Source organism: Macaca nemestrina, chromosome 10, assembly GCF_043159975.1.
Source record: "Macaca nemestrina isolate mMacNem1 chromosome 10, mMacNem.hap1, whole genome shotgun sequence".
NCBI lineage: Eukaryota > Metazoa > Chordata > Mammalia > Primates > Cercopithecidae > Macaca > Macaca nemestrina.
This window is the reverse complement of record NC_092134.1, coordinates 8,309,918-8,333,237: the sequence shown is the minus strand read 5'-3', so window position 1 is coordinate 8,333,237 and position 23,320 is coordinate 8,309,918. Positions and strand designations below refer to the sequence as shown.

General features: G+C 51.7%; 1 long non-coding RNA gene across 1 annotated transcript in view; it reads right to left on the bottom strand.

Moving 5' to 3' along the window:
* Positions 1-1,363: 1,363 nt before the first annotated feature.
* The window catches only part of LOC139356610 (uncharacterized), a 70,531-nt gene continuing 48,574 nt past the window's right edge, over positions 1,364-23,320 (bottom strand). The window contains exons 3-4 of the long non-coding RNA XR_011608704.1: positions 10,054-10,178; positions 1,364-7,637 (exon numbers count right to left, since the gene is read on the bottom strand). This is a non-coding gene — a long non-coding RNA (uncharacterized lncRNA). The remainder of the gene's footprint in view (positions 7,638-10,053; positions 10,179-23,320) is intronic.

Here is a 23,320-nt window from a genome sequence, read left to right as displayed (position 1 = left end):
GACCAGTGGAATTGCCCTTGTTTTACACATGGAAGGTCAGTGTTTGGCCAAAGCGACAGGGCTTGGGGCAGGGAGCCAAATCTCTAGGCTCCAGGTCAGTTTTCCACTGCCCCTGTGGCCGGGGCGTGGTGGCCGCGTGCAGGGCCCGTAGGAGAGGGTTCTGACTTGCACAGGAGGCCATGAGTGGCTCGAGGGCCTGGAGCACCCGGAGCAGGTTGTAGCAGTCAGGATGCCTTGGGTAGCAAGTTAGAGAAAAATCCCAATTCCAACAGCTTTCATGATGAATGTGGATTCTCCCCCATGAGAGGAGGTCCCAGAGCAAAGGAGCTACATAGCTGGGTGACTCAGCAGCTCATTAGTGGCCTCTGCACCAGGTGCTTCTTCCTCTCTCTCCTGCCACCCCTCAGTGTTGGGACTCCCTTCATGGCCCCAAGATGGCTGCAGCAGATCCGGTCATCACATCCCAACAGGACAGAGTTCAGCCAAAGATAAGGCAGCCATCTCTTCCCCACTTTTTGTTTTTTGTTTGTTTGTCTGTTAGTTTTGTTTTTGAGACAGTCTTACTCTGTCACCCAGCTGGAGGGCAGTGACTCAATCTCGGCTCATGGCAACCTCTGCCTCCTCAGCCTCCCTGCCTTCTCCTGCCTCAGCCTCCTGAGTAGCTAGGATTACAGACGTTCACCACCATGCCCAGCTAATTTTTATATTTTTAGTAGAGATGGGGTTTCACCATGTTGCCCAGACTGGTCTCGAACTTCTGACCTCAGGCAATCTGCCCACCTCAACCTCCCAAAGTGCTGGGATTACAGGCGTGAGCCCCCGCATCTGACCTGGTTCTCTCTTTTTGAAAAGCAGGTAGGCTGGGCATGGTGGCTCAGACCTGTAATCCCAGCACTTTGGGAGGCCAAGAAGGATGGAGTGCTTGAACCTGGAAGTTCAAGATCAACCTGGGCAACGTGGCAAAAACCGTCTCTACCAAAAGCAATATAAAAATTAGCCAAGAATGGTGACACATACCTGTAGTCCCAGCTACTCAGGAGACCCGATCTAGAAAAAAATAAATAGGGGACGGGCGCGGTGGCTCAAGCCTGTAATCCCAGCACTTTGGGAGGCCGAGGCGGGCGGATCACAAGGTCAGGAGATCGAGACCACAGTGAAACCCCGTCTCTACTAAAAATACAAAAAATTAGCCGGGCGCGGTGGCGGGCGCCTGTAGTCCCAGCTACTCAGGAGGCTGAGGCAGGAGAATGGCGGGAACCCGGGAGGCGGAGCTTGCAGTGAGCCGAGATCGCGCCACTGCACTCCAGCCTGGGAAACAGCGTGAGACTCCGTCTCAAAAAAAAAAATAATAATAAATAAATAAATAAATAGGTAACAGCAGGTAAGCATTCCCTCTAACTCCCCCAGCGCAGTCCCCTCCACACTGCACTGGCTAGGGTTAGGCCACATGAATACCTAGGAAGGGGCATGGGGTGGCCATGACTGGCTTAGCCCAGGGTCAGCAAATGGTGGCTCATGGGCCCCAAGCCTGTTTTCGTAAATAAAGATTTATTGGTGCCCAGCCACATCCTTTTTTTTTTTTTTTTTGAGACTGAGTCTTGCTCTGTCACCCAGGCTGGCATGCAGTGGCACGATCTTGGCTCACTGCAACCTCTGCCTCCTATGTTCAAGCGATTCTCCTGCCTCAGCCTCCTGAGTGGCTGGGATTGCAGGCACAAACCACCATGCCCAGCTAATTTTTAAATTTTTTGTAGAGATGAGGATCTTGCTGTGTTGCCAAGGCTGGTCTTGAACTCCGGGCCCAAGCGATCCTCCTGCCTTAGCCTCCCAACCATATTGTCTGTGGTTGCTTTTGTGTGACAGAAGCAGAGCTGAGGAGTGACCGCAGAGACTGCCCAAAAAGCCTAGAAGAATGACTTGACCCTTTACAGAGAAAAAGTTTGCTGACCCCTGGCTAGACTAACCGGGATCTACCCCTGACCTGGATTGAGTCATTTCCCTCCGAGGGATGAATGAACACTATGACAGTCTCTGAGCCCTGTAGAAGTGGGGGCGGGGGCTGGCCTGGCCGCTACCAGTCATCCTTCAAAGTTTTACTACTCAAAGCGTGGCCCCCAGGCCAGCAGCATCTGCCCCACATGGCCGCCGGGTCTTGGTTCCCACCCCAGCCCTATGAAATCAGAACCTGCATCCTAACCAGACCCCCAGGGAACGTTACCCGGTTAGTGCAGCGCGTTAGCTTCTCGGGTTGTTGTAACCAGGTACCACGAACCGGGTGGCTTAAAACCACAGGTCTGGAGGCCAGCAGGCTGCATTCCAGGTGCCAGTAGGGCCCCGCTGCCTCCAAAGACTCTGGGGCAGGATTCTTCCCTGCCCCTTACAGCTCCTGGTGGTTCTTGCGACCCTTGGCCTTCCTGGCTTTACAGATGGGTCACTCCAGCCTCGCCTCTGCCTCCATGTAGTCTCTGCGTGTCTCCCTGTTTCCTATGCGGGCTTCAGTCATCTTGGAGTCCACCCTAATGACCTCATCTCAGCTTGATCACATCTGCAAAGATCCTATTTCCAAATAAAGTCATATCCACAGCTGCCAGGGGTTAGGACCCGAACATGTGTTTTGGGGAAACATGACCCCACCTGTGACATGTGAGTAGTCCCACCGCACACCACACATGGGTGAACTGGGACACACGTGCTTGTGCTTTTGGGGAGGACAGGGCTGGCGGAGGGGCAGCTCCAGCTTCCCTGCCTTCTCAGGCTCCCAGAGCGGCCCTCCTGGGAAACAGCACGCTGGAAGCTTCGTGAACACAGCTGGCCCAAGGCTGGCTCAGGAGGTCATCTCTACCCCTCATCTCCCACCAGGCCTGAGCTGCTCCTGGGGACTCCCGGGTTGAACCGTGAGTGTCCTCAGCAGGTCTGGCACTGGGTGAGGCGTGCCCCTCTGCACTGGCACCCTGAGAGGGCTCGCCTTCTAACATTCGGTACCCTGAGCCAAGCACTGGGACTCAGCCCACTTCTCATCTCCAAACCCTGCTCCGGGCTTCTGCTCCCCAGCTGTGGCCGAGTGACAGGTGGGCCCAGCCCCTGCACTGACTGCATGACCAGAAGCACCGCCTTCTCAGTGAAATTGAAAATGCCCAGCAAGTGCACCCTGAGCAAACCTCTTTGCTTTGCACGTACCTGGTGCTTAAAACTCACGTGCTCAATATACGAGGAAGTAAATGCCGGAATCCAGATTCCTTATAGCGACTGACAAGGCCCAGCGTGATCTAGCCTGCCCTCCTTACCAACCTCATTCCCGCTGTTTTCCTCCTAAACCTCTAGTTTCCAGTTCCATGTCAAGCCTACTACAGGGCCTTTGCACCTGCCGTGCCCTCTGCTGGAAGGCTCCTCCCCACAGACATGCCCATGGCTGGTTCTCTTACTTGATTTAGGTTCCTGTGCAGGTGATGTTACCTCTTCAGAGGTAAACCCCACCCCCTCACCCCCTCACTTTCTATCCAATCAATTTTAACATCTGTGTAAAACACTCACAACTGCCTCCAATCCTCACGTTCATTTATTTATCTACCTGCCACGTCCTGAGTGTGTGGAATGGTGCCGGGCACACAGTAGGTGTGCAGTGAAAACATGCTACTGAACTGAGAGAGTTCCCTTCTCACCCCCAATCCGCTGAGCTCTTAGTAAACACTCAGGAGCCTCCAGGCCCCTGTATTAAAGGCCTGGCCAGCCTCGCCCTGCTGCGGAATTTTCCAGATGGGGCTGTTTCTTTGTGTGTCAACAGAGTGCTTAATCTCTGCTCATCATGCCAGGCAGGAAGGAGCGTGCTTCACTGAGGAACTTCTGTCTCAGCCACCAGGTAACGTGAGTGGGGCCTCGGGTGGGGGGCAGCATGTCTCCCCACCCCGGCCTTCATAAATGTCCAGGGGCCCTTCTAACCTCCGCCAGGCAGCTGCCTCTGACCACAGCCTCCGCCGCAGAGCTGAGCTACCCACGTGTGCTCACTCCGAAACTGCAAGCCAGCCCCTGAGGGGGTGTGTGAGGGGTCAGGGTCTTAAAAACTTCCTGCATATTTTCCCTTTAGAAATAGCATCCTTAACTTTCTTTTTTTTTACTTGTTAAAAATGTACTCATGTAATCCACATGCACTAGCTGTGAGAAATTCCGTAACATCTTTTGGAAAGAGATCCTCGCCCCCTGAGGCTGTCCCCATGGCACAGATGATAAGCACAGTCAACGAGGCTGGGCGCCTGTACTTCACAAACTTTGCGGGGTCCACAGCAACCCTCTAAGGCTTTTACTTTTATCATCCTCATTCCACAGACAGGGAAACTGAGGCTCAGAGAGGGACAGGGCCAGCAGCCAGCACATGTTGGAGGGAGGTCAAGCCGCTGTGGCTTTGATCAAAGTGGTCACAGGACTACTATGCCATATCCCACCTCTTTGTAGAAGAGTTCTTGATTTCATTTTTAAATTTTTGTGTTGCTATTTCTGTTTTGGACCATTTTCTGTGTATTGTTCTGTGACTTGCCTTTTTCATTTAACATGTCTGAGACGTCAATTCATGCTGGACACACAGAGGTCACCTCATTCTTTTTTTTTTTTTCTTTTGAGATGGAGTTGTGCTCTGTCACCCAGGCTGGAGTGCAATGACAGGATCTCAGCTCACTGCAACCTCTGTTTCCTGGGTTCAAGCAATTCTCCTGCCTTAGCCTCCTGAGTAGCTGGGATGACAGGCACACGCCACCATGCCTGGCTAATTTTCGTATTTTTGGTAGAGACAGGGTTCCCCGTATTGGCCAGGCTGGTCTCGAACTTTTGACCTCAAGTGATCCACCCGCCTTAGCCTTCCACAGTGCTGGGATGACAGGCGTGGCCAGTCACCTCATTCTTTTTTTTTTTTTTTTTTTTTTTTTTTGAGACGGAGTCTCGCTCTGTCGCCCAGCCCAGGCTGGAGTGCAGTGGCGCGATCTCGGCTCACTGCAAGCTCCGCCTCCCGGGTTCACGCCATTCTCCTGCCTCAGCCTCCCGAGTAGCTGGGACTACAGGCGCCCACAACCGCGCCCGGCTAATTTTTTGTATTTTTAGTAGAGACGGGGTTTCACCGTGGTCTCGATCTCCTGACCTTGTGATCCGCCCGCCTCGGCCTCCCAAAGTGCTGGGATTACAGGCGTGAGCCACCGCGCCCGGCCACCTCATTCTTTTTAACACCTGTTTCATAGCCTCTGGCACACAGCACAGAGCCATTATAATTGTTGGGGTCAAAACGGTTCATGCCTGATCATCTTGCATTCTCCGGACATAATTCATTTTAATGTGCACTACAGTCTATATGTGATGCAGTGAGCACTTTTGGGAAAACCAGTCAGACCTGGGCTGGTTGGTCAGGAGAAGGTCTGAAGTGCCCTGTCTGGCCAAGTCTGAGATTGTGGTGGTAGAGAAAGTGAAAGCAGGCTCCAGCACCGAGGTCCAGAATGTTCCCAGCTCTGAGGCCATGAAGGTAAAGCACTTCTTTCTTTGGGCGTCTGCATATCCAAGGACTCCAGAGTATCAAACCTTCAAAGCACTGTGGCTCATTCCCTGATCAATGGTGCCAGGTAATTCACAAAGCAACCCTCTGCACAAGTTTGCTCCGGTCTCCGAAGCAAGTCCTACTCAGGGTCTCCCCAGAGCAGAGGAAGAGAAGGCAGGCCTCTCTCCACTTCAGGCAGTAGATGCTTTTGGGGGGCTGGCATAAAGGGAGTAGGGAGGGCATGAGTTGTCACAAAGTCAAAATGAAACTGCTAACAACACAGCTCCGTCTCCCAAGAGTGACTCACCCGGTGAAAACCGGAATATTGTTCCGAGTGTCAAAATCTGCAGAACAGCCTCCAGGATCTGGGTCTTATCCAGCTTAAATGAGCCAAAACATTCCTGCATCTTCCTGGGGTTCCTGGTGAAGGGCGTATTGTCTTTTCCCTTTAGCCCTTGTTTTGGAAAGCTCTGAAGAGGCACCCAGGAGGTCAGCAGACAGCAGCCTAGCCGCTTCTTCTCCAGGACAGCACTGGGATGGCTTTGAAATGCCTCCCAGTGCTTGCCTTCTGCGATCCCCAAACCTATGCTGCTGGCATGCTGGCTGCCACAGAGCGTGGAGAACACCAGGACCCTGGTGGGAGGCAGAAAAAACGCTGCTTAGGAGAATCATCACCCCACCTCGCGCTGGAGGGCCAGGCACAGCAGAGTTTATCATCGTTAGGAGCGAGTTAACTTGGAACAGGGGAGAAATGCTTTTAGAGTAATTGTATTAGCCCTGGATTCCGGAATGCCTTTTCCATTCTTTTAAGGAACAATCTGTGCAACCTTGTGCCCTCTGTAGAGAGGGGAGACTGACGGGTTTGTAGGTGGAGAAAAGGGTGAGACATTTTTAGCTCCCAGTTTTATTCATGAGAAAATTTGCCAGGTGATCCTGGAGCGTGACAGGTTGTCTTGTGCAGTTTGCCAGGGCTCCGTGGTGCTCCTGGGTACGCTCTGGGTGCATATGTGAATCCACAGTGAGCCACATGCAAAGCAGGACAATTGGACCTGGGTCAGTCTTTAGCGCTGATGGGGACTGAGAGAACAGGGAGAGGAATGACAGCAGCTAACATTTATCTAATGCTTCCTGTGGGCTGGACGAGGTCTCGAGCACTTTGCGTGTATAACATTTAACTCGGATAATGACCCAACAAGGGAAGTACTAATATGATCTCCATTTTACAGACAGGGGAGGCGAGGCACAGAAAGGTTAAGTAACTTGCCCAAGGTCACACAGCTAGAAAATTGCCCGCCTAGGGCACCCCAGCTCCGTGGCAGTGAAATGATTGCAGTCGTGATAGTCAGGATGACATCACTCCCTATCCTCGTCTGATGAGTCCCCGTGGGGGATCTTGGAAGGCTTCTTACAGGAAGTGGAGACAGACTCCAAGGTGAGGTTTTCCTTGAAGGAAGCGTGGGATTCTAACTAGCAACTGGGGCAGAAACAGCATTCAGTGTGGCAGGATGGGCGGGTACGGAGGCTGGGAGGAGGGAAAGGGGCTGCTGGTGAGAAAACTGTGGGGCCAGAGCTTGGTGTGGGTGAAAACCCAAGCATACAGTCAGTGTTCAATAAATGGCAGCTTGGACATTATGGAGTCCAGGAGGCAGTATCTCGGCCGCTCCTTCCTGGCTGGGATCCAGCATCCAGCACCCTCAGTGATTCCCAGGAGCCATGGCCCAGCCCCAGGGCAGGGTCCTGATTGGTCCAAGATGATCACACCCCTAACCAGAGATTGGTCTAGTCATGGTCATGTGACACAGTTTGACCAACTGCTGGCAAAAATCTAGGAATGCTTTTTCTCACCCTCAAAAAGCAGCTCTCCTTCCAAGAAGGCCCTTGTGTGAGTTAGCTATTGCTGCCTAACAAAATGCCCCACACTTAGCCTCTGGGAACGATGATGTATTTTCTCAGCTTCTGTGGGTCTGGAATCTCAGGGAGGCACTTCCTGGGAAGTTCTAGCACAGGGTCTCCCACGAAGTCTCCAGCAGTGGAAAGGTCAGCTCGGGTTCCCGTCATCCGAAGGTTCCTGTTCAGCCTTTCTCCCTCCATCTGAAAGGCTTCCGAGGTCGGCTCGCCCAGTCCCAGCCTGCGGGGCACAGAACCTTGGCTTTTTCCTGACACACGAGTTCCAGCTCAAACATCACCGCCTCTGAGAAGCCTTCCAAGATCATCTTATAAAAAGTGGCCCCCTCCCTGTCCTGCCAGTGAGTCTGCACCCTGTCCCCACCCGCCTTACTGCCTCCGGGCCTGAGGTTCTCTCTCTACTGTTTGCCTTTTTTCCCCTCCTTTTATAATTTACGTCTCTGTTGGTCTCCCTACCCCCTCACTGAAATGTACACTCCGTGACAGTCCCGACATTGCCTGTCTTGTCGTCTGCTAGATTTCCCAGAGTTTAGCATAGAGCCTGTATGTAGTAGGTGCTCAATTAAAGATATGTCTATATTGAATGAATGCATGAATGAATAAATGAATGAGTGGATATTCAGCAGCTGTAGAAGTGGTCTAGGACATCAGGCAACCCTGAAGAACCAAGGAAGAGGTTAATAACTCTGACACTGTGTGTGTGTGTGTGTGTATCTGTCTTTCTCCCATCTCTTCCTCTCTACCCCATCTCTCTATCTCTCCTGTCTCTTTCTGTCCCTCCCTGACACCCCCTGCCATCAGCCTTCCTGCTGCAGCACACACACCCTCTTCCTCCAGCTGCCTGCATCCAGGTCCCCTCCCTAAGTCTCACTTTCAAAGCCCCCAGATTCAACCTTCTCTGCTTTATTTCCAGACTGGCTTCTCCAGCCCTACCCCCACCTCCTCCATCCTGTGCCTGCCAGCTCTGGGAGGTCACCTGCAGAACAAAAATGACAAGGGATTGGGAGTCAGGCAGATCTGGCCTGTGTTGAGGACTTCCCAGTCATATGACCTCAGGGAAGTCACCTCCCTGTTCTGAGCCCCAGTTTCCTCACCTGTACAATAGCGCAGTGAGACCACTCAGCCTAAAGAGCGCATCACCTCCCTGACCGTGAACATGGGGGGTTACTTTAGGGATAGAGGGATGCCGGGGCTGCCTGTGACAATCCCCGCACCTCCCATTCCCCGGAAGCCCACAGCGACTTCAGTTCTCTCGAGTTTGCCGGGCAGCCGCCCTCCTCTGCAGTTCCTCCCCAGAGAGTGTGGATGCTTAAACGGCCAATATTTCCCCTGGCTCAGCACAAAGCACCGTCATTGCAGGGCAGCCAGGAAGGGCTGTTAGCTTGATTGGGTTCTTTTTCATCTCCACATCAGCTGTTAAGCAGCTCAGCTCATGCAGGGGAAACTGCCTCTCGACTGCCCAGTGCTGGCGTGGGGCTTGGAGGAGTCATTAAGAAACAGCAAGAATGTGGCCCCATTGCACACCCTCCAGAGGCCAAACTCTTGAAGTACCCCCTCTCCCAGCTCAAAGCCAGCAATAGCTCTGTATTCCCACCCCAGGCATCCATCCAGAGCCCCTCCTCCTCCCTCTATGTGCCGAAGGGTTCCCTCAACAGGACCCCACCCCCCCGTTTCCTCCCAGAGCTCTCCTTTCTATTTGAGGAAGAGGATTTTTTTTCGAAAGTCCTCCTGATGTGCTGGAGGTAGGGGAATGGTTACTTTCAAACGCATTGGTAACTGTGTCTGCTTCCTAAGGGAAGTGACATAACTCATTCCAATGGGAACATGAATTCCTACATCATCCCCCTCTAGTAACAACAAATATAACAAGACAGGTATGGTGCTGAGTGTTTTCCACAAATGCACTCAAGTAAGCCTCAGGGCAACCCTAAGAAAAAGGCATTAGCCGCATTCCCATTTTACAGACCAGGTTACAGAAGCACAGAGAGGGTGAGTAATGTGCTTGAGGTCACACAGCCAGTGAAGGGAGGGGCTGCCATTGGAACTCAGACCTTCTGGCTCCCTGAGCCTGCTCACAAAGGGGAAGGGAAAAGTGGACAAGGCCCAAAGCCAGTTCCTCTGTGAGGCCAGGGCATGCGGAAGGAACAGGGGCCATCTCCTCAGCAGGACACCATAATAAGGCTTTGCAAATGTGAGGGGAGCCCAAGCTTGGGAGGGGCCTGGATAGGAAAGTTTGGGAAGTAGAGTTTCCTGGAGAGGCTGAGAGGAAGGAACTGGAAAACAGGAAAGTTGGAGAATCTAAAAAAAAAAAAAAAAAAAAAAAAGGTGGAGCAGTGTGGTGCTGTGAAACCACTCCATTCTCCCCAAATTTTAACAAAGTCTGATGCACCCAGAAATGATCCAGGCTAGGGGAGGGGGAAGAGGAATGACAGAGCGGTGGGTAGCCAGAGATGAAAACCCAACTTTTAGAATTTTATCATTTTGGGCCGGGCATGGTGGTTCATGCGTGTAATCCCAGCACTTTGGGAGGCCAGGCAGGTGGATCACCTGAGGTCAGGAGTTCAATACCAGCCTGGCCAATGTGGTGAAACCCCATCTCTACTAAAAATACAAAAATTAGCCAGGCTGGTGGCACGCACCTGTAATTCCAGCTACTTGGGAGGCTGAGGCATGAGGATCGCTTGAACCCGGGAGTAGGCAGAGGCTGCAGTGAGCCGAGATCACACCACTTCATTGCAGCCTGGACGACAGAGCAAGACCACATCTAAAAAAAAAAAAAAAAAAAAAACGAAGAAATTTGTCATTTTGTATAACTAAAAAGTCTGGGGGGACTTCAAGCATGGCTTGATTCAGGGGCTCAATGAACACCACCATCAGTCCTTCTGTATCTTGGTGCTGCTTTCCTCTAGGCTGGATTGTCTCTCAGGCAGGTCTGGGCACATCCCACCAGCACAGCAAATCTGCCAAAAGAGACCTTCTTTCCCAAGTGGTTCCAGCAAAAGTCTCAGGGAAGGTTCTCATTGGCCTGGCCTGGTCACATGACTATCCCTGAACCAATTGCCATGGTGATGGAGCAGAGTCTGCCCCACCCAAACTACATGGGTGAAGAGAAGGAAAGGATTCTTCCCCAAAGGGACATGCAAGGGGGACTTTCCTCCCAGAAGGAAAGAGCCTGGACAAGGAGGGCCTCAGACATCTGCTGCAGGGCTGAGTTCCCTGTCTGGGGCCATGAGGTGAGGAGAAGGGAGGAAAGCACAGTTGTAGGACAGAGTCCACCAGTGAGGCTGGGAGGTTCTGAGCCAGAGCTCAACACCTCAAAGGATGAAGCTGCACTGCCCCAGCTGTCCATGCTCACCTGGAACAGAAATCCTGCCCAGGGCACTGGGCTATCTGCAGAATGGGCAAGAAGAGAGATGCCTAGAAAGCAGAGAACAGAGAGGCTGAATAGTAACCTGCCTCAGCTTCCCTTTCTGTAAGATGGGTTCAAAAACAGCACCAAGCTCACAGGGCTGTGAAGAGGAAAGGGGTAGATAGCTATAAAGTGCTCAGGACGGTGACATAGGAAACACGCAATGGACATCTAATTCTTTGCCAACCCGACCACACAGAACTGCCATGATCCCACTGCTGTACTTCTGCCTAAGCCTCTTCCTCTGCCACCTTCTCAGCCACATTTGGTTCTCCTCCGTGAAGCCTTCCTGGAATTCCCAGTGCACTCTGGCCAGACCCCTAGAGCCCCACAGCCCTGGATGTGAGCCCTGGCTCTGCTCCTCCACCCTGAGAAGGTGGCTTCACCTCTCTGAGCCAACTTTCTCTTCTGGAAAATGTGGATAATTAAAAGCATCTGGGCGGGTACTAGTGCACCCCGAGCAACACCGAGAGGCTGTGGTTTCTCTGGAGCTGGGGTCCCCTCCCTGGCATCTCTCAGTGCCTTGGGGAAACCGTGTCTATGATGCCAAAAGACTCAGATTGGAGTACTCAAGATTCAGAGTGGGCCCAAGGTCTCCCCCAATCGGCTGTGTGGCACTGAGTAAGTCACTTTCCCTCTCTGAGCCTCAGTTTCCCCATGGTAATCCCTTCCTCATAGAGCAGCTTTGAAGCTGGCAGGAGCCTCTGACGCAGTGCCTGAGACAGGCAGATATTCCATCAATGGGCATTCTCTTTTCCCCTGGCTACCGGCACAAATGCCACCTTCTCTGAGCAGTCTTCCCTGATTGCCCAGCTGCAGTGAACTCTTGGCCTAGCCTCTTGTCTGCATGGTGAGCTCCTTGGAAGCTCAGATCAGGCTGCTGGTACCTTTAGGGTCTCCAGGACCTGGCACATTCCCTGTAAATAGTATTCTGGAGATTTTGAGATTGATGACAATGATAATGACGATTTTTAAAATGTCATTTGAGACCTCCTGGGTCTCCTTAATCTTTCTCCCGCTTTAATGTTAGTTTAACTTGACTCGAAGTTGTCTTCAGATTCTCTTTTGCGAGGATGCAAGTATAAACAAAGTTATAAATCCTGCATCTGCTCAGAGCCAGCTCTGCCAGGCAAGCTTCTGTGTGCCAGTCTCAAGTGGAATCTTACTTTCAATGATGAGGCTTCAAGGGTTTCATGGCCTGTGAGGCTGTTGGCAGTGGGACACACCGATGACCACTTCTTGTCATAGTTTCGTATTTATTTTAACGAGAAATTGCATTTGGCCGCATATATCAGAAAACCCAAATAACAGTGGCTTACTCAAATAAGAGGTTTCTGTTTCCCTCTTAACAAGACATCTGGAGGTGGCCTGTTCAAGGCTGGGAAGGCAGCCCCACCATGCCATGAATACCCAGGCCCTTTTCTACCCCTTTAATCCTCATAGTCACCTATGGTCACGAAGTGGCTGCTGTACCTCCAGCATTGCATCTAGATTCCAGGCAGGAAGAGAAAAAAGAGAAAAGGGCAAAAGACCTGCACTAGCTTCCTGCACTGCTGCCCACCCACCCTTCACCTTTTAAAGAGCTTTTACGGAAGCCCCACCCAAGGACATCCATTTACATCTTATTGGCAAGAGCTGTGTCACACAGCAACCCTTACTTGTAGAGGAAGCTAGAAAAGGTGGGATTCAAACCAGGTGCACTACTGTCTTGAACAAAATTAGGGTTTCATTAGTAAGGAAGGTGGGGGCAGAGTGGATGTTGAGAAGGCATCCAGTAGCATGGACCACACATAACCCAAACCTATGATTTTGCTGGAATTCTTACTTAGACCAGTGGTTCTCACACTTGAGAATGTGTCCAAATCTCCTAGAGAACACAGGTAGCTGCCCCCCAAGCCCAGAATGCCCGACTCAGTGAGTCCAGGCTGGGCCTGAGTTTACATCTCCGACAAGCTCCCAGGTGAGGCTGAGGCTGCTGGTGTGGCACCACACTTTGAGAACTGTTGGCTCTCGGCATGGCTCAAGTTGGTACTTGAGTAAAACCATGTGAGTTGAATTTAGAAGGAGAAGAATACAGTAGTTTAGATGCATTATCAGTTAGGATCCCAATAGAAAACAGAGGAGGGTACACTGACACAGGACATGGAGAAGCACTAACTAATCAACTAACTATCTGCAAAGGTGTGAGCAGGGGGTAGAGAAGCTCCTCCCCTCCAGGTAGCAATAGTGAGAAGCTGTCACCACACCTGAAGGTAAATTACCAGAACATGAAGAGGGTGGCTGTAAGAGAACACCACCCCATAGGAGCCCTATCCTTTGTAAGAGGGGTGCAGCCAACCTTGGACGTTGCAGAGAGGAACTGGGGCTGTAAACACTTCCAGGCCTCTTTCTCTTCCTGCCACCAGCCTCTAGCTGGACACCCAAGGGCTGGAAGCCAACAGGCCATCCTAGATGAACAGAGTGATTATTGGGCCTGGGGAGACACACTGAAGATGTCCAGCACAGACAGAAAATATCATGACACCAGGATATCCCTGAGCAACTGTTCGGCAAACAACAATTTAAAGCAGGCAACTCAGCCAGCTCATTCGTTCATTCATTCAATTATTCACTGGAGCACCTGCTACGTACCACGCACTTACTGGGTGCCAGGGATTAAGAGATGAATTAATCATGACCCCAGTTCAGAGAGCTGCCATCTGCTGAGGTCCAAGGCACTGTGGTGGTGGGTAGGTGGGATCATCTTCCCCAACCCCTGCCATAGCCCACCCAGCCAGACTCACGGTGCCTGTCACAGATCTCATCTGCTTGTCACTCGAATTCCACTGTGATTTAATCTGTCATTAAAGTTTAACTGTGGGGAAAAGACTGTACAAAAAGTCACCCGCTCCATCACAAATCAAAATGTTATTATGTACTAAAACAGGGGCTGTGGGAACAAGCTGACGGGATTTGGCTGGGATTAGGGACAAAATGAATCTAAACCACTGGGTGCCCACGTGTCCCCCTGGTAAGACCCTGTAAACCTTTATGCATATAGACTTCTATTGGCGAACTGTCGATTATGATATTTGTTTTCCTGGGCTGCAAACAAAACCTCAACCCTCAGCGGCCCCCTCGCTGCCGCGTCAGCCACACACAAAATGTCTCCAGGCTCCACAGCCAATAACAAAAATGATGAAGAATCTGATGCAGACGTGGATAATTGCTTTGGCTTCCTCTTGTGAATTTAAATAGCTTTCTTGAATTACTGCTTTTGACAAGATCAATAAAATTGAGCTATGGCTGTATCAGGCCTTTCAGCAAATACATAGGAAGCTGGGCTCCTGGGGCTGACTGTTCGACAGTGACCCCAGCTCTCCCAGCAGGCGGGCGAGGGGCTTGGGGGCGTGCATGGAGTGAGGTCAGGGATGGGCTGGACGGGCCAGTACAGGAAAAACACACAAACCCCAAGATCCTGGCTATGGCTGGGTGGGCGTCTCACACTTGTAATGTCAGCATTTTGGGAGGCCGAGGCAGGAGGATTGCTTAAGCCCAGAAGTTCAAGACTAGCCTGGGCAACATAGTGAGACCCTGTCTCTACAAAACTTTAAAAAATTTAGCTGGGTGTGGTGGTGCACACCTGTAGTCCTGGCTACTAGGGAGGCTGAGGCAGGAGGATCCCTTGAGCCCCAGAGGTCAAGGTTGCAGTGAGCTATGATCATGCCACTACACTCTAGCCTATGCGACAGGGCAATACCCTGTCTCTAAAAAAACAAAAACAGACCGGGCACAGTGGCTCACGTCTATAATCCTAGTATTTTGGAAGGCAGAGGCAGGTGGATCACTTGAGACCAGGAGTTTGAGACCAGTCTGACCAACATGGTGAAAACCCGTCTCTACTAAAACTACAAAAATTAACTGGGTGTGGCAGCAGGTGCCTGTAATCCCAGCTACTTGGGAGGCTGAAGCAGGAGAATCGCTTGAACCCAGGGTGTGGAGGTTGCAGTGAGCCAACATCATGCCACTGCACTCCAGCCTGGGCAACAGAGTGACTCTGTCTCAAAAAGATAAATAAATAATAAAAAACCAAAACCAAACAAACAAAAAACTAGCTCCCAATTGCCCTCACTTTCCCTGTATCCCTTCCCCCAAAGTTAATTAAGCAAAACTTACCCATATCCTCTGCTTCCTAAAATGACAGGTGGCCAGTGAGGGAACCCAGTCCATGCTGGGTATTAAAGGGAGACACTCAGCACACAGTCCCCACCTTCCAGGAATCTCGTCTGCACTATAATCGAGGCCTCCTGGACACAGACTCCCATCGAAGGAGGTGGCTCAGGGATGGGATTCACATCTCAAGACCACAGATTCCCTCTAGCAGCGTGGCTTTTAGATAGTGGAAAGGTATCAAGATAGAATAGTTTTTACCAGGTAATATTCACATAACATAGAATTAACCCTTTTAGCATGTAGAGTTCAGTGTTATTTAGTCCATTCACGATGTTGTCCACCTGCCACCTTTATCTAGTTCCAAGCCATTTTCCTCCCCCAGCCTGTGCAGCTTTGGACGCTTGATGCTCAGCCTCTGTGAGCCTCAGTTTCCTCATCCATGCAGTGGGAATTGACTGCACCTGCCTCACAGGCTGCTATGAAGATTATGTGGGGAAACAGGGGAGGTGTTTCACCCAGTGCAGGCCCTTGGGGAGTTTACCAGGGTGAATATCATCCCTGTTCTCCAAATCCATGTCCACCCTGAACCTGTGTAGGTGATCTTATCTGGAAACAGGGTTTTGCAGATGGAACCAAGTTAAGATGAGGTCACAGTGGAGTAGGCGAGCCCTAAATGAAGTGACTGGTGTCCTTGTAAAAACAGATGACGCACAAAGGACAGCCAGACAGTGACGCAGCTGCGTCAAGGAAGGAAGGTCCGGGGTTGCAGGCAGCTGCTAGGAGCTGGAAGGGGAGGAAGTCTCCTCCGCCAGAGCCTCCAGAGGAAGCACCGCCCTGTGGACACCTTGATTTCTGACTTGTGGCGTCCAGAACACTGAGAGTATGCATTTCTGTTGTTTTAAGCCACCCAGCTTGTGGCTTAATTAGTTCCGCCAGCCCTAGCCAACAAATAAAGGGAGGCTTCCACAAGTGGGAGATGGTCTCATGGCTACCGGAGGTATTCAGCGCCCTGACTGGCCAGGAAGGCAGGCTGGGGCAGGGGACCCAAGGAGGCTGAGTGGCTGGGGAGAAAGCCCTGGCAGGCTCACAGGGCAGCCCCCCACTCTCCAAGTGTCAGCTCCACAGCCGGCTCCCAGGGTGCACCCCGTATTCTCATACCCCAAACCGTTCCCCTCAGGTACAGGATCAGCTGGGGGCTGTCATGGCCCACGGCAGTTTCCATTGTCTGGAAAACACGCACCTTGCAGCCTCAGGCTCATTGCTTTTGATTATACACCCCTTCTCTTCTCTCTTTTTTCATTTTTATTTTTATTTAGAGATGGAGTCTCACTCTATCACCCAGGCTGGAGTGCAGTGGTGCATTCATAGCTCACTGCAGCCTTGACCTCCTGGGCTCAAGCGATCCTCCTGCCTCAGCCTCCCGAGTAGCTGGGACTGTAGGCATGTGCCACCATGCTCAGCTAATTTTTGTATATTTTTTGTAGAGATGGGGTCTCACTATGTTTGTTGCCCAGGCTGGTTCTGAACTCCTGGTCAAGTGATCCTCTCACCTCAGCCTCCCAAATTGCTAGGATTACATGTGTGAGCCACTGCACCTGGTTGGAAGCATAATCTTTAAGGAATGGTGGTAAGAGGGAGAGTGCTTGAGGCGTGGTTGGAGGGCAAACCAACAGAGGAAGAAGTATGTGACAGTCTGGCAGATGGGAGACCTGGGAGCGGATCCCTGGGAGCTGTCCAAGGTGTAAGCGTGAGTGGCAAATGTTGTGCTGGCCAGGACGTGCTGGGCGAGGCGTCCTAGGGGCATCGCAGGACCAAACCTCCCCTTCAGCTTCTCAGGCCTCACAGAGGGCTCAGGTCTCAGTTAAGGACCAGCTTTGGTGAGTTGGGGTTAGGGTCAGAAGTGGGCATCGAATAAGGGCCAGTCATAGGCTAAGTTGAGGTGTAGGGCTGGGGTGATGAGAGAAGACCATTTGCGGGTCTTCAGACCTCTAGACTGAAATGCCAGGTGCAGAAGGAGAGGTGAGTCGTTTTTGAGAGGAGCTGAGCACAGGTGTCACCTGTCCCTGCTGGAAGCCATTAGCTGGCCTCTTTAGATACAGGTGGAGGCTCCTGGGGCAGAACACCAACATGTCAATCAACATTATTCTTAAGAGGGGCATGGGTCACCTGAAATTAGAGACTCCCCCTGGGGAAGACCATGCAGCAAGCGATTCCACTCAAAACCCCCTTACAGCCCAGCCACCCATGAATGAGAGGCTCTCCCCTGAAATGCTTGGTACTCCAGGAGCAAATGCCACTAAAACTTCTACCTGATCTCCCTCTGAGGTAGAAGGCAGGACTCCGCTCAAGGCAGAGCTCAGTCACTGGACCAAATTGAGGACTAGCTAAAATAGGGGCAGGGCAGAAGCAACTTTCTGTAAGACACACCCACCAGTGTGCCATATCAGTTTACTATTGCCATGGCAACACCTGGAAGTTATCACCCCTTTCCATGGCCATGACCTGATGACTCAGAAGTTATCACCCTTTTTCTAGAATTGTCTGTATAACCCACCCCTTAATTGCATATAATTAGGAGTGGGTATAAAGGAGACTGCAGGGCAGCCTCTGAGCTGCTGCTCTGGGCACACCGCCTGACCTCCTGGTGCTTCTGCTGCTGCCCTGCACTGTGGCTGCAATCAAAGTTGTTAACACCACCAGCTTGCCCTTGAATTCTTTCCTGGGTGAAGCAAGAACCCTCCCAGGCTAAGCCCTGATTCTGGGGCTGGTCTGCCCTGCATGCATCACCTTAACCCCGAACTGGGGCTCTAGGAATTCCTGTTTCCATCAGCAACAGTCATTTTCCCCAGAGAGCCCAAAGCAGACCGAAAGAGGCAAAGCAAAGGGGAAAAAACAAGCCCACTGCGTTTGCAATGTCATTCTGCTCATTTCCATCAGGTAAAATCAATATCAAAAGCCCCCAAGGGACACTGGGGAGATGTGGGCTGCCTTGTGGGGAACAGCAGTTCAGGCTTCCCCTCCAGTAGGTTGATGCAGATCGCAGGAGGATGATGAACCCTGCTGAGGACAGATCAAAAGATGCTGTCTCATTATGGGGCTTCCAGATCATGGCAGATTACCCTTATGTCTGCCTTAACCCATATATATATATAGACGGAATCTCACTCTGTCACCCAGTCTGGAGTGCAATGGCGTGGTCTTGGCTCACTGCAACCTCCACCTCCTGGGTTCAAGTGATTCTCATATTTTAGCCTCCTGAGTAGCTGAGATTACAAGCATGAGCCCACATGTCCAGCTAATTTTTGTTTGTTTATTTATTTATTTATTTAGACAGAGTCTCACTCTGCTGCCCGGGCTGGAGTGCACTGGTGATCTCAGCTCACTGCAACCTCTGTCTCCTGGGTTCAAGCAATTCTCCTGCCTCAGCCTCCCGAGTAGCTGGGATTACAGGAGCCCACCACTACACCCAGCTAATTTTTTGTATTTTTAGTAGAGATGGGGTTTCACCATGTTGGCCAGGCTTGTCTTGAACTCCTGACCTCATGATTCGCCCGCCTCGGCCTCCCAAAGTGCTGGGATTACAGGCGTGAGCCACGGCACCCGGCCAATTTTTGTGTTTTTAGTAGAGACGGGGTTTCACCATGTTGGCCAGGCTGGTCTCAAACTCCTGGCCTCAAGTGATCCGCCCGCCTCAGCCTCCCGAGGTGTTGGGATTACAGGCGTGAGCCACAGAATCCAGCCTGCCTTAAGCCATATTTTACATGATTGCTAAGGGCTGGGTGTCTGGAGATGGGGTGACGTGCAGCCAGGTTAGAGACCTGCCTCTTTCAACCAAGTTCTGCTGTGCCCAAGTGCACAAGGCACCCCTCGGCCTTCATTCCCTTGGAAGTCTTTGGCTGCATAAATGTTATCACAAACCTGGGTTCCTGACGGGGGTAGATACCAGCCTGAACCATGCACGAGGCCTGACAGCTCTCAGAAGAAGGCTGGTTTGAATTTCTGAAGCCAAACCAAACACTGGCTCAAAAATGTTTTCTTATTATCTCATTCCCTGACTACGGAACAATCAGCCCATTGAAAAACCACAAGCCCGCCCAAGTTTTAAATTAAACCTCTTGAGTTTTCCCTCTGAGAGCAGATAAAATCCTTCCAGCTTATGTTTTAAGGAAAGAATTTGGGGTGTGTGTGTGTGTGTGTGCGCGTGCGTGTGTGTGTGTATTTCCCCTAAACTCATGTTCTTTTGTTGGGTTCCTCAGCACTCTGTTGAAATATTTCACTTGAGGACATCATTACATTTCATGGATGTTGACGTATCCTTCCAGGAGCAGCTACTCCATGGCTGCTTGGATTTTAGAATGCAGCTCTTTTGGGAAGGAAGAGATAAGTCCCCTTCCAAGAAGTAACCTTCCCAGAGTGGCCTTGAAGGGCTCAGCTGAGATTCTTACAAGAGGCAGTCAGTCCCCACCCATGTATTTGTTCATTAGATGCCGACCGTAGGCTCTGGAAATCCACCATGTGAACAATCTCAAGTTGTACGCTGGCAAGGAGATTGAGAAGACAGAGAGGGTTTTGTTCCTTGGCTGGCGTCAGAAGAAGCCTAAGCTGTACTCTTGGTCCCACTCAGAGCAGCTGGGCTAATGCTGGCCCGTGTCTTTGCCTCTCAGCATCTTAGTTGCCTTATCCCTAAAGGAGGAATGCGCATAGGAGCCCCTACTGCGGAATTCCCAACAGCAAAAGCCTGCGAAGATGCTACTACTATACTGTCGTGTAGTCATTCAACAAACATTTGCTGAGCACCTACTGTGTGCTGGATTCTGTTTTAGGCACTTGGGAGACAGCAGGGAACTAGACAAGCAGCATCCCTGCCTGCCTGGCGCTAACGTTCCGGAAGGTGGAAAAACTCATGTCTTTCGAAAGCTAGGAATCATTTCTGATTTTGTTTTGGAAGTGGCATTGGGCTTTTTATGGTGCCTGGTATGTAATAGGTTGTTGATTTTTTTCTCTTTAATGAATGGTGAATAACCCACACCATGAGGAAAGGGCTTGGAGATAGCATGTACTTAGGGGAGGGTGGGATTCTGGGTGCTGGAGGTTGCTGTCCTATACCTCCTGGGCACTGGTAATACTGGGGCCCCCATGTAGCACCCTGGGCCCATCTGAGACCTCCCTGACCACCCTTCCTGAGAACAGTGAACATAGAGGCCAAGCCGCCCCAGGTAGAGCCTGACCTCTGCAATCAGTGACAAAACCCAGGCTTTACAGTGAGGGCAGAGCTTAGCGACATGGAGCAGATTCTCCATTCAATCCCAAAGGGATTTCGTGCACATCGGAGTGTGTGGAAAACGCTTACAAACTGAGATGTTCCATACACAAGCCCAGGTGTCTCGCTTCCCCTGAAGCATCAGAAATTCTGCCACACTGGGTGGCACTCCTGCCTGGCACTGCTGGGCTAGGGCCAAGTGGATGTGGCCTCTGTTCCACCATCCACACCCCTTGTGTATGCGCAATGTGGCCACATTTTCAACCCCTGGTTTAAATGAAGCAAGTCGGGAATTTTTATTTATTTATTTTTTATTTTTTTATTTTGAGATGGAGTCTCACTCTGTCGCCCAGAGCAGAGTGCAGTGGTGCAATCTCAGCTCACTGCAACCTCCGCCTCCCGGGTTCAAGCGATTCTTCTGCCTCAGCCTCCCGAGTAGCTGGGGCCACAGGAGCCCACCACCATGCCCATCAGGCCAGTGTCACAGCTAATTTTTGTATTTTTAGTGGAGACGGGGTTTCGCCATGTTGGCCAGGCTGGTCTCAATCTCCTGACCTCAAGTAATCTGCCGATCTCGGCCTCCCAAAGTGCTGGGATTACAGGCATGAGCCGCCGCACCCGGCCGCAAGTAGGAGTTCCGATGAGGACATGAGTGGAACGTTAAGTGAAAAGGACTTTCTCCAGCCTGGTGACTGCAGGTGTGGTGGGGGAGGAGGGGTGAAGGGAGACCAGGTTAGGAAACCAGGTAGTCAGCAGTCCAAATCCTGGCTCTCCCGCTCGTTGACCGTGGAAGTGTGCTTAGCATCTCTGAACCTCAGTTTCCTCATCTTGAATATGCGGAGCTGTGTCCTGCAAGGTTGTTGCAAGGCTGGCTGAATGTAAAGGGCCTCCTGTGTGCCAGGCATGGCTAGGGGGCAGGGACACAAAGGACTAGACAGGGGGTTGGAGGCTCAAAACCTACAGAGGCAAGACAGGCAGTGTCAACAAGCAGAGTGGCCAGGGCATGGCAATAGGGACCGGAAGGGAGTGGAGCGCAGTGACCGTGACGAAGGGAGTGCCTGCCACATCTAAAGGCCAGTTCCAACAATTGTCACATAAGAATGTAGGGCCCGGGGTCACCAGATCTGGTTACTTACTTGTTTTATTTATTTATTTTTAGACAAGGTCTTACTCATTCTGTCACCCAGGCTGGAATGCAGTGGCATGATCACATCTCACTGCAGCCTCAACCTCCCAGCCTCAAGCAATCCTCCTACCTCAGCCTACTGAGTAGCTGGGACCTCAGGTGCATGACACCACACCTGGTTAATTTTTGTTTTGTTTTGTTTTTTGTAGAGTAGAGGTCTCGCTATGTTGCCCAGGCTGGTCTCAAACTCCTGGGTTCAGGTGATCCTCCTGCCTCAGCCTCCCAAAGAGCTGGGATTACAGGCGTGAGCCACCATGCCCAGCCCAGATCTGATTTTTTAACAGAGCCCAGATTTTTAATGTGAAATATCCTAACTTTTAAATGATGCCAGTTAATGTTTTTAAAAATAATGAATCTCTGTGCAAGAGCAGCTAAGCACATTCGTGGCCCACCAGTGGACGAACTCTGAGTCAGACATGGTGGCAGCCAGGGAGGGGCTCCTGCTCTCACTGAGTTTGCAGGCCCCGGGGGAACTGGCTGTGAGGAAGCCAGTTCTCAGCTCTGGAGTGACCATGTGTGGTGGGGAAGCACTGCGGGCTGGGCGAGCGCGTTCTTTTCGGAGGAGGATTCGGCTCCACACTGACAGCTGAGTGTGGGGTGAAGGGGAGCGGGCAGGAGGCTGGGGAAGGTCAGGCCCTGCAGAGGAAATGGCTTCAGCAAAGGCTCGGCAGAGGGACTTGGCCCCGGCCATCTGCGCATCCAAAGGGCATCCAGCGTATCCCTTGGCAACACAAGGAGCAGTTACTCCATCCCTCACTCAGTGGAAAAGAAGGGCAGCCCCTTCTTGATAACTCTGTGCCATGCTCGGGAATCGCCAGCCAGAGTGTCAGTGAGTAGAGGGCAGGTCAGGCTGGCCCAGGGTCCCTGGCCCCATGTACTGGCTGGAAACTGGAGCCTGGGGACCCTCCTGGGGGACCTCTCTGTGCCTGCCATTGTCCACCCCAGTCTTAGCTCCTAGCCCTGCCTGGCCCACTCTTTCCTGAAGGAGGGAACCTGGAAACGCACTTCAGATTCCTCGGTGCTTATGTACTGTTTGGGGCGAGGCCTGGCACATTCCAGAACAAATGGAATTAGCAGGCAGTGACGGGGGAGGAAGCTCCATAGGGAGGAGGCAGGGTAGAGGCAGCAGAGGGAGGCCGCTGGTCTGGGTTTTGCTCCTCCTGGCGGGGTCTGCATGGAGCTCCGACCCTCAGTCTTCCTCTCCCCAACCTCTACTGTTCCAGATCACCATGGGGTCTGAGAGAGGGGCTCTTAGTCAGCAGGAAATCCTCCACGGTCAAAGCCAAGGTTAAAGCGACTTCCATGTGAGCATCTTCTTCCTACCCGGCACCGGTTTACGATGAACAGACAGCAAAGGTTCTGTCGCAACCAGAGGTGGTTTGGAGGCAGAGCTGGAGGGGACCCACTGGGTTCCAAATGTTCTCTTGGAACAACTGCCACTTAGGAGCCCAAAACCTTCTCTGGCAGACTCTCCATTGAGAACGTTCATATCCAGGACTGTGCATACAGTCAGTGCTCAATAAATGCACTTTTTTTTTCAAAGGGCCGGGTGTCACAACTCATACCTGTAATCTCGGTGCTCTGGGAGGCCAAGGCAGGAGGATCACTTGAAGCCAGGAGTTCAGGACCAGCCTGGGCAACATGGCAAGACCCTGTCTCTAAAAAATAAAAATTGGGCGCAGTGGCTCATGCCTGTAATCCCAATACTTTGGGAGGCCAAGGAGGGCGGATTACTTGAGGCCAGGAGCTCGAGACCAGCCTGGGCAACATGGTAAAACCCCCATCTCTACTAAAAAATACAAAAATTAGCCAGGCATGGTGGCGGGCACCTGTAATCCCAGCTACTTAGGAGGCTGAGGCAGGAGAATCCCTTGAACCCAGGAGGTGGAGGTTGTGGTG